Genomic DNA, 10,461 nt, shown 5'->3' on the forward strand with positions numbered 1-10,461 from the left:
AGATTTTTTTACTAATGGCGCACAAATTTTTTTCATTTTTTTTCAAATTTATTTAAAAAAAATCAATTTTTTTTATTTTTTTCTTAATCTCGGGTCACTAGGGCTTAATCTCGGGTCAATATGTTTAATCTCAGGTCAAACTTCCCAAAAGGTCACCCATCCTCATACTACTCCAGCCCGAGCATGCTTAACTTCGTAGTTCTATCCAACCCCAGCACCACCTCACTTCACAGGCACTTGTTGATATATCTATCATATCAATCCTATTAAATCTTACTGATGTCTAGGACTTAGTTCATGAGTATGATGAAATTTTGAAAAAATATTTCAAACTTCCCGGTCATATTACGTATCATATTTTAAAAAGTAATTCAATTTTTTTTTCGAAACCAATTTTTTCCTATTACCAGTGGCGCGCCTAGCATACGGTGCGCCACTAGTAAGTTTGAATTTTTTTGCCTCCGGATCTTAAAAGCCCCATAACTTTTTTTCTGTTAGGTTTTTGGGGATTTTGAAAATGTTTAACAGGGTTCCATAAATTTGGATGTAACTTTTCGAGTAGGTGATTTTTCATATAGAAAACTTTTTAATCCAAGTTCGTATGCAAAAGTTATGCCCATTTTACAAATTCCAGAGAGATTTTGCAAATAAAGTCGAAATTCATATTTGTAAATTTTCCCAACAACTAGACCACATATCACATGGGAAACTTATTTTCTTCACCGTGGGAGTGGTGCGCCATTACTAGTTTAATGGCGCACCACACCCACAATGCGCCATTACTAGTTTTGAAAAAAATAAAACAAATTCTGAATTTTTTGAAAAAACTTAGTAATGGCGCACCAGTTGACAGTGCGCCATTACTAGGTAATGGCACACCAGGACTGGTGCGCCATTACTAGTTTTGAAAAAAAAATTAAAAAAAATTACTAGTGGCGCATCGTGGATGTGGTGCGCCATTACTAGTTTAACTAGTAATGGCGCACTATCCACTGGTGCGCCATTACTAGTTTTGAAATGAAAAAGAAAATTTGTTACTAATAGCGCACCGTGGATGTGGTGCGCCATTACTAGTTTTGAAAAAAAAATGAAAAAGAAAATGTGTTACTAATGGCGCACCGTGGATGTGGTGCGCCATTAGTATTTGGACACTAATGACGCACCTACACATGGTGCGCCATTAGTATATACTAATGGCGTACCACATGTCTGGTGCGCCATTAGTGGTCATATCATCTATAGCCCTTTTTCTAGTAGTGCTCCCTTCTAACACTCCTCACTCCTCAGCCATCGGCGACCACGCGCTGCCGCCGGCATCCCCTACCGAGGTCAGCCTCTCCTACGGTGCGGCGGCTGGATTGGAGGAGGGGTAACCCTTAGCGGTGGAGGAGGCTTGACGGCGTAGGAGTTGGCCACCAGGGCGAAGTAGATTGTCACACCTGCACCTTCAGTTCAGAGCTCTGAAGCTGCAGCGGACTGAAGAGCAAGACGGACTCCCTCTGCTCCAGGGCGGAATCGAAGGCCGCGTGCCAAGTTCCAAGTGTGGGCCACCTGGGTGTGTGTTATATGAGATGCGCCTGTATCTCTTCTCTATCTCTATCTCTCTATCTCTTCTCTATCTCTATCTCTATCTCTATGTCTACTCTCTACCTAATAATATTAAAGGACGCGTCTAGGTAGCGCCTGGGCGCCTGGGAAGGTTACCGAGCGGCTGACCAAAAAGGTAACACTTAGTCCCTCCACTGACAAAAAAGGAAGGTCAGCAATTCCCCTCCCCCGCGCAAAAAAGGAGCTACCAACCTCCGCCCCCGCGCGCGACAGCTGGCCCTGGGGATCACGTGCACCCGTCCTTCCGTCCCTCCCCACCCCACACCATCTGCTTCTCCCCCACGAAAGGAGAAGAAAACCCCAAGGGGAAAAGCTCCATCGGCAGAAAAAGCCATGGTGGCTCCAAAAAATTAAGAAGAGAGGGAGAGAGGGGAGAACAAAGGAACCATCAAAAGCTGTAAGGAAATGAGGAGACAAAGATTGAAGAACTTACCAGGAGGATAGAAAAAACAAGTGAGACATCTGCCTCCTGATTTTCTTCTTCTTCCATTTCCTCTTCACATGAACTGGCTAATTGCCCCTTTTAGCTGGTTACCTTGAACGAGCAATTCATGGAGAGAGTTGGGGAAGACTGGACAACACAAGGATTGCGTGGGGGGTGTTTGCACAGAATATGTGCAAATCAGTATGCTAGTTGGTGCAACTAAACAAGTTACAGAAGCCAACTGTATCCACACTCTATGCATTAAAAACTGAACTAAAAAACAAGAAAATTTGGTTGGGGGGGGCATAAAACATGTGCAAAAAAGTGTGCACACAAACATTTACTAATACATATCCATACATAAAAAAGTTCTTCAAAAGCAAATACTCCCTCCTTTCCAAATTACTCATCGTAGAAATGGATGTATCTAGAACTAAAATACATCTAGATACATTCATTTCTGCGACGAGTAATTCGGAACGGAGGGAGTAGTTCTGAGTTCAAACACTCCAATAAGAAAAACACAAATGAGGAAAACAAAAACTGTTCTGGTCAATAGCTATACAAATATCCTTCAAATATAATTGCCAAACAATTGATGTAGTCATCATCTTTTGAAGTACATTTCGAAGTATCAGCAGACCTGGCCTATTATGTTCAATTTGCAGTGATCTGCCATGTCATTTTCCCTCCTATGAGACCTGCACAATGTACATGGAGAAAAATCCTGAGAAAATCAAAATTGTGCAAGTTTTATGGTACTTTGTGCAACTTGAGTGCATCCTGTATGCAACTAGCATCCCTACTCTATGCAAAAACGGGTGAGTTGGGTGTTGGAAGTAAGGTTTCCCTACCAAATATGACTATAGACACCTGACACCTGACTGCCTGCCACACAGGAGGTATCTGCAAAAAGCTCCAAAAAAAGTTATTGTGACCAACCTAAAGTGACCAAGTGTGCAACTATGATGTGACTATATGCAACTGTCATGCAGCTATCTGCAAATACCATACCCCTGTGCTTAGTGTGCAACTACCATATATCTCTGGTGACAACCTAAGCATAGCAATTGTGCAACTACCACATGTCTCCGTGCAACTATCAAATGTCTACACACCATTTCATAAATCATTTGTCGGCAAACCTAGGAAAAAAAGCATGTGTGCAAACAAATATAAAACATTTGATTAGAATGACAACTCACTTGAAGCTTGCCAAACACACTGGGAGATATCATGTCTTTCTTTATAATCTTCCTGATAAGATTCTTATCGAAAGCATTAGCTCGGACATCACATACACTTACTCCCACATCAACATCGAGCGCATCGAGATAAAGGATCTGTCACACAAGGATCACCAAAAAAGAAAAAAGAAAAAGAACATGTTAGCAAACATGCCAGAAATGGGAAAATAAAAAAAACAGCAAGGTGGTTTTTGTGCAACTGGATAAGTAATGGGTGCCAACTCAAATACATCATGAGCCATCTGACAACAAAAACTTGGTAGTTCTCTAAATAAATTGCACCAATACAACAAGAAAGCAACATAAAAAGTATGGACTCCATAAAAACTATGGACATCTGAACAATGTACACAAGAGGGAACATAAGAAAAATAGAATAGGATTTACATGATGGACACGATTCAGGTAAATATATAACTTTAAATAAAGAAACTGCCAGCATCAAAAGAATAAGGTGCCGCCTAATACAAACATTTTCATCTGCCAGGAAAAAGCAAAAAAAAGTAAAGAGCTGCCAACTACTACCAATTAAATGTGCAAAAGCAAGGCTAGAAGTTGCCAACTACTATTCATTACATATGAACTGTTATTATTTTCATGGGAAAAAGAAGATGACCCAGCATAAATGATGCCAACTACATTCATTTTCAGATAAAATAAACTTCCATAAAAATTACTGCCAACAACATAAATGATGCCAGCTACATTCATTTTTCATGTGCATCAACAAAAAGGGGTGAGAACTGCCATCTACTACCAATTTAATGTTCTACTGGGAACATTTACAAAAGAAAAAAATGTATATGAATTATACCTCAGCAGCTGCTGTGGAGGATGAACCACCTACATCAGTTGCTGCGCCTTTCGCTTTGCATCTTTGACATTTTACAATTCGGTACTAGTCACCAGCCTCTGCCTACAAGCATGACACACAGGAAAAAAACAGGACAGCAAAAATTAGTGAGAAAATGAATAAACATCATTACAAATGTTAGTGCCTAGTTCTCATACTGAGGGAAAACACCTGTGTAGGCTAACCTAGATTCTTACCTCAGCTTCATCAACCTCATCCCCACCGCCGGAACTGCGAGAGATCCGCTGCGCAGCCCTTTTCCGTTTCCGCCGATTAGGCTGCACGACATTCCCCTCCATGTGACAAAAAACAATAGAACCAATTACTAAAAAAATGAGCACAGGTGCATAGCACAAAACATGCTTCCTCAAAAAAGTCTTCCTAAAAACAATAACATCACCAATTACCCCTCCTTTTGCTTCTACCGGTTTCTCCTTCTGCATCCATTTTCACTGCAAAAACAGGTTATGCACAAAGAGCCAAAACATTCTGGTTGCACATATCATTTCTTTCAATTGCACACTAAAGAGCATGTAGTTGCACACACTCACAAAGGCAAAAAAAAGACAAAAAATCAAAATGAGCCAACTGCATATTGTTTTGGTGCAACTCACACATATACACATGCCAACTGAATACAACTCAAATCGTGATTAAAGCAGAAAAAAGGACAAAAACACCAGAATCAACAAAGTGGATAAAAACCGCATCCAAAAGTGGATCAACCACTGTCGCAAAAAATGTGCGTACATAGTCAAACAACTAGTTGCACATATCAGTCCTTTAATTGGGCAAAACTGAAATAAGCCTATAGTTGCACATACTCACAGGGACAAAAGGGAGAAAAAGAGGTGTGCCAACTACATATTATTTTCGTGCAACTCATAGAACTAGACATGCCAACTGAAAAAACATATAAGTTGCACATACTCACAGGGACAGAAGTGGGAAAAAGAGGTGCGCCAACTACATATTATTTTTGTGCAAATCATAGAACTACACATGCCAACTGAAAAAAACCTATAAGTTGCACATACTCACAGGGACAAAAGGGGGGAAAAAGAGGTGTGCCAACTACATATTATTTTGGTGCAACTCATAGAACTACACATGCCAACTGAAAAAAAACTATAAGTTGTACATACTCACAGGGACAAAAGGGGGAAAAAGAGGTGCGCCAACTACATATTATTTTCGTGCAACTCATAGAACAACACATGCCAACTGAAAAAAACATATAAGTTGCACATACTCACAGGGACAAACGGGTACGCCAACTGCATCTTATTTTGGTGCAACTCATTCATATACGCATGCCAACTGGATGCGCCTCGATGGCAATTATGCAGAAAAAATGCCAATGACCCGAAATCGACAATGTGGATATACCGCATCTACCAATTTATCGAACAAATCAAAGTGGGATCGAAAAATGCACATATATGGTTTGGGGTGAAAACGTCAAATCAACCTATTTCGCCGAATCAAACTGACCAAAAACAGCACTGGATCCTCCCCTGTACCTACGTGATGAAGATGCGCCTGTCTGAGACGAGATCTAAGCTACAAACAACCGGAGGAAAAATCACCGAGACAAAACTGTACACAAAAATCATGGCAACCTACTGGGAACTACTAGTCACCGTGCTGTAGACACTACCTCCCCGCCGACAAGCATCAACAACCCCCGAGCATCCCCTACGACGGAAAACGACAATGGGGAGAGATTGACGGAGGGCGAAGACCGTACCTGCCGGTGACGAGCAGCGGATGCAACACGCCCCCTACACGGCCGAAATCCTCTGGGTCGAGGGGAGCGGCGCTCGACGGCGGAGAGGCGTCTGGCCATGGCAGAAGATGAGCCGCGACGGCATCGGAGGTTGGAGACTGCTTCCTGTGGCGGCTCATGGTTGCGCGAAATACACGATGCCTGCTGGGGTGGCGGTGGGCAGCCGCGACGGGAGCTCGGCGACGGCGAGTTGGAGTCGTCGAGGGGCGGCACGAGGGAGGACGCGGGGTGCGCTGCGGCGGTGGTTAGTGGAGGAGAATGGTCGTGGGGCTCGGGACTGGATCAGATTTGTTTTTCCTTTTTTTTTCAGCAGAGAGATGGACCGAGCGTTGAGGTTGTCGTGGGCTATCGCGTAGCGCGGCCGCTCGATCTCCATTGAGATTTCAGGAATATTAAAAGGAGGATTGTTTCTCTAATTATTTTGGTTTACCGTGGGACCCAGATTATTTTCGTCCGTCGTCGTTTCGTTTCTCGTTCGTCCCGATTCTGCCAGAAAAATTGCATGAGGCACGGAGCCGAGCCACAATGGGCCGGCCCATTAGCGTATGTTGTGCCAACAGGTCATGCCAGTGAAAATAGTCGAAGTGAAAAATAAAGCACCATAAGGGATCGAACCCAAGAGCTCACGCTGGAGACACCGGAATGCTAGCCACTGGACTAAACAAGACATTGCGTTTAAGTTACAGCGGGACAGATTAAATTAGCAAACAGACGCGCCAGATACTAAGAGCAAAGGATTTTTTTTGGAAAAAGTAAATATATTTTAGAACGCGAATATTTTTGCAAATTTCTAAACAATATTTTTAGCTCGAACATTCAAAAAGAACAATTTTCCCTCTTTTATTTTTTCCTGAAACCTGAACATTTTCTAAAACGCCTTTTGTTCCCCGCGAAGGAAAAACGTCTCAGGTGTCTCGCTTGGCGTCAGCCTGCATTGTGGCCTAGTGAATCTTGCCCAAGGCAGGCTAGGCGATCAATGTTTGTGTCTAGGCTAAGGTTATTTTGTTTTTTAAGTAGTCCCAGCTTGGTTTCTTACGGATAATCCTTTTAGTTGATATACTTTTTTGAGTTTTTAGGTATGAAGGACTTGAGAATCAATAAGCCAAAGGTAAAAAGCGACGTGACAAAAATATAAAGGAAATAAGTTTAGTTAAGATAACTGCATGTCAAACGACATGAGACATGACAAAGGAATGAAATAACTAGGAGAGAGAAAGAAATAAAAAAGGAATATTCCAACGCGTCTGCATGTACGACTAGCCTCGCTTGACCAAGTGACACCCGTCATAATGCATGAGAGAACTCCAACTAAGGTTTCACGGTCTATTTAACACAAACTACTCAATTTATATGGTAACACAGACATGTATTAGGGTAGTGCTTTTCCCTATTATATTGGCCAGGTATAAAAACATCTTTGTTCAACGTTGTTGATCTCGCTGGACACGAAGGGGGCTAAACAATCCAGCTATTGAACTTGGCCAACCTTGGTAAGTGACAACTGGTACCGCGACCGCCGGCGACGAGGACGATAAAGTGGATAAGCGAAAGCATGGGTCTGATGTCATATCTGATGTCATATTGAAATGGAGGATGTGTACCTGAAGGTGGGGTATTAGTCATGTTTATTTTGTTAGGGGCATAAGGGTGAAGACTTTAGCCATGTTCAGTGGGTAAAGCGTATGGGGGCTGTTTTCTTCCGTTGCAACGCACGGGCATGTTTGCTAGTCTGTTCCAAAATTACTGAAACCCTCCTTCAAGTCTCTACCTCTCATCCCCTATACCTGCTCCTCTCATCTTCATCTCCTTCCTACCTACCAGTCGTGTCTTCCGATCCACCGCCGATCTGTCGTCACATTTGGTATCCAGAGCCATCTTCACGCCGTTGTTTGCGCTCAAAAAAATTCACGTCAGATCCGTAACATCCACCGCAAAAGATGTGAATTCATCTCGGTGGGGTCGCCCAAAATCCTGAGCGGGTTTGTAATTGATTGGAAAGAGTGCGACAGCGCTGTCCAAGCCATTCGTGCAGATGAGGCGGATCCTCGCAGCCATGGAGGAAAGCGTCACCACCCTGAAGACCATGCTCGAGTCGGTCATCACCCGCCTGGACGAGCAGAAGGAGTTGGCCGACAAGCGGCTGGAGGCACAGCTAGCCTTCGACCAACAAGTTTCCTATGAATTGAAGAGCATTGCCAACCAGATTGACTTGACTCGAGTCGGCCTTGATGACGCGCGCAAGGCTGCCTCTTCCACATACTACATACTTGCACTCATCTACATTCATGGTTCCTGTATCATTATCTGGCCACAACAACTAGCTAGTGAGTACAAAGTACTTGCGAGAAAAACCAAAGAGCATGAAACAAAAAGCAATGCATACAAGCATGACAATTATAATATCCAACCAACTGGTGCATACTGAAATAGAATGGCTTAAAGCGGAACTTAGGTAATGTATGGCATCACAAATAATATAACAAGTACTCCATCCGTAAACTAATATAAGATCGTTTAGATCACGGCAATATCAACACAAGTCCAGTTATCAAACTGAAGACATTTATTAAGTTGTTGTCCTCTAAACTCGACAGAGACAACTAGTGTTACTTATACTAAATCCGTCCATACCATGGACACGGCTACTCAAATAGTTTTAACTCTGAAGAGGCCATAAACGATACCAATACGATGAAGTATGCCTTGTGGGAACACATTGACAAGATTATCCCCTAGTTGTTTCTTTATACCATGTTGCCGATGAGGACTCGAACCTCACCTTGAGTAAGAGTAACTTTCACCTTTTCACCTTTCTTGTGATTATCAAACATCCCCCTCTTAGGACTATCAAGTACTCAACTTTACGGGCCAAGTTCTCATTTCCAAGTTACCATAAGCCTTAAAAGCTACGTCACACCTTCCTGCTCAACTTGGTCTAAGTGGTAAGATCAACAAGAAGATATGGCCAAAATATCCGCCGTCTCTAAAAAATACGAAACTAGCCTAGTTGGATAGGGCTCTTCAAAACATAAATTTGGAAATTTGAATGAACCCAATCAGAGCTATGGTTGAAGAGTTATAGTTGGGGGAAGAATAGCAGAACTACTCCCGTAGGTGAAATTAACCATACTGCACTCAACTTGCTCTTGGCTCAAGGCTTCCCATCCCTTTGGATGGGCGACTCAAGTCTGTTTTCACACTACACAACCCAAGCTCCCTGGCCGCCCCTCCTCCTCCCTCCCAACACTAGCTTCCCCTCCTTCTCCTCCCTCCTCCTCCCTAGCTGCCCCTCCTCCTCTTCCCTTCCTTGCCGCCGCTTGAGGCAGCCGCCGGGCAAGCCCGGGGCACCAAGGATGGCAGCGGCGAGGCCTCGGTTGCCCTGCCTCTGCGTAGGGAATCCCTAGATCTGGAGCAGTGGCTCCATTGGCAAGGCACGACTAGCTAGCAGCCGTGCGGGCGGTGGATCTGGAGTCCCGGCCGCGCGGGCGGCAGGATCCGGTGGTCGTTGGCAGCTGGCGACGGTTTCTGCGGTGGTCGGTGCACGCGATCTGGCACCTCCCCTCCTCCCTTGTTCAGCGTGCGGACTAGCCTCGTCGGGCCGCGCTTCCTTGGGTCGCTGGTTCTGTATAGGAGGCGCTGCTGGTGGCGGGGATCTAGTTCAGGCAAAATCCCTGGTCGGCCATGGCCGGCCGCGTCGACGGCGACGCCTGAGGGCGCCGTTACGTTCCTTGGAGGCGTCGGTATGGACTGATCCCCTCACTTCCCCTTTCCCTAGGTCTCCCGGGCGAAAGCCCTAACTTTGTTGGGCGGCGACGGCGCTCAGGGCGCCGTTCCCTTCTTGAAGGCGCCACTTTGGGAACCTTGGGGCTGGGTGGCCACTAGTAGAAAAAGGGTCAAACGTGAAGCACATTAGTGCCGGTTGGTAAAAAAACGGCACTAATGTGATCAATAGTGCCGGTTCGAATGGCTATGCATTAGTGCCGGTTCGTAATGAACCTTTAGTACCGGTTCGTGCCACGAACCGGTACTAAAGGGGTGGTGGCAGGCTGGCATCAGGCCAGGGCCCCACGAGCACCTTTAGTGACGGTTTGTGACACAAACCGGTACTAAAGGTTTAACCTATAGTACCGGTTTGTGTCGCCAACCGGCACTACAGAGTCTTAACCTATAGTCCCGGTTGAAGACACAAACCGGCACTATAGGGCAATTTTCAAACTCTACCCCCCCCCCCCCCGGTGTATCACCATTTCAGTTTTGAAAAAATCAAAAGAAAATGATAAAAACTTCAAAAAATAAAATCCTTCGAGAGGTAGTTATATTACTACATATACACGTTAGGAAAATTTGAAAACTTAAATTTGGACATGTTTTGCAAAAAGTGTAGGGAAAATGTAAAACGGCTATAACTTTTGCATACGATGTCGGAAAAAAACGTATAATATATCAAAAAAATTAGCACGAAAATCCGCATCCGTTGGAGACCGCCTACGGCTTGTTTGCAATTTTTTAGAATCCCCAAATTCCAAAAGGAAAAAAAGAT

General features: G+C 44.1%; 1 long non-coding RNA gene across 3 annotated transcripts; it reads right to left on the reverse strand.

The window, feature by feature from the left end:
* Nucleotides 1–2,340: 2,340 nt before the first annotated feature.
* LOC119269809 lies at nt 2,341–6,197 on the reverse strand. Of its 3 annotated transcripts, XR_005133725.1 has the most exons (6): nt 5,883–6,197; nt 4,330–4,584; nt 4,094–4,195; nt 3,238–3,375; nt 2,887–2,938; nt 2,341–2,733 (listed from the first exon to the last, which is right to left on the reverse strand). It is a non-coding gene; the product is annotated as an uncharacterized LOC119269809 (long non-coding RNA). The 3 variants fall into 3 exon arrangements; XR_005133723.1 differs by having other exon boundaries at nt 4,330–6,193; XR_005133724.1 differs by lacking the exon at nt 2,887–2,938 and having other exon boundaries at nt 4,330–6,190.
* Nucleotides 6,198–10,461: the final 4,264 nt, after the last annotated feature.

Source organism: Triticum dicoccoides, chromosome 3A (genome assembly GCF_002162155.2).
Source record: "Triticum dicoccoides isolate Atlit2015 ecotype Zavitan chromosome 3A, WEW_v2.0, whole genome shotgun sequence".
Classification (NCBI taxonomy): domain Eukaryota; kingdom Viridiplantae; phylum Streptophyta; class Magnoliopsida; order Poales; family Poaceae; genus Triticum; species Triticum dicoccoides.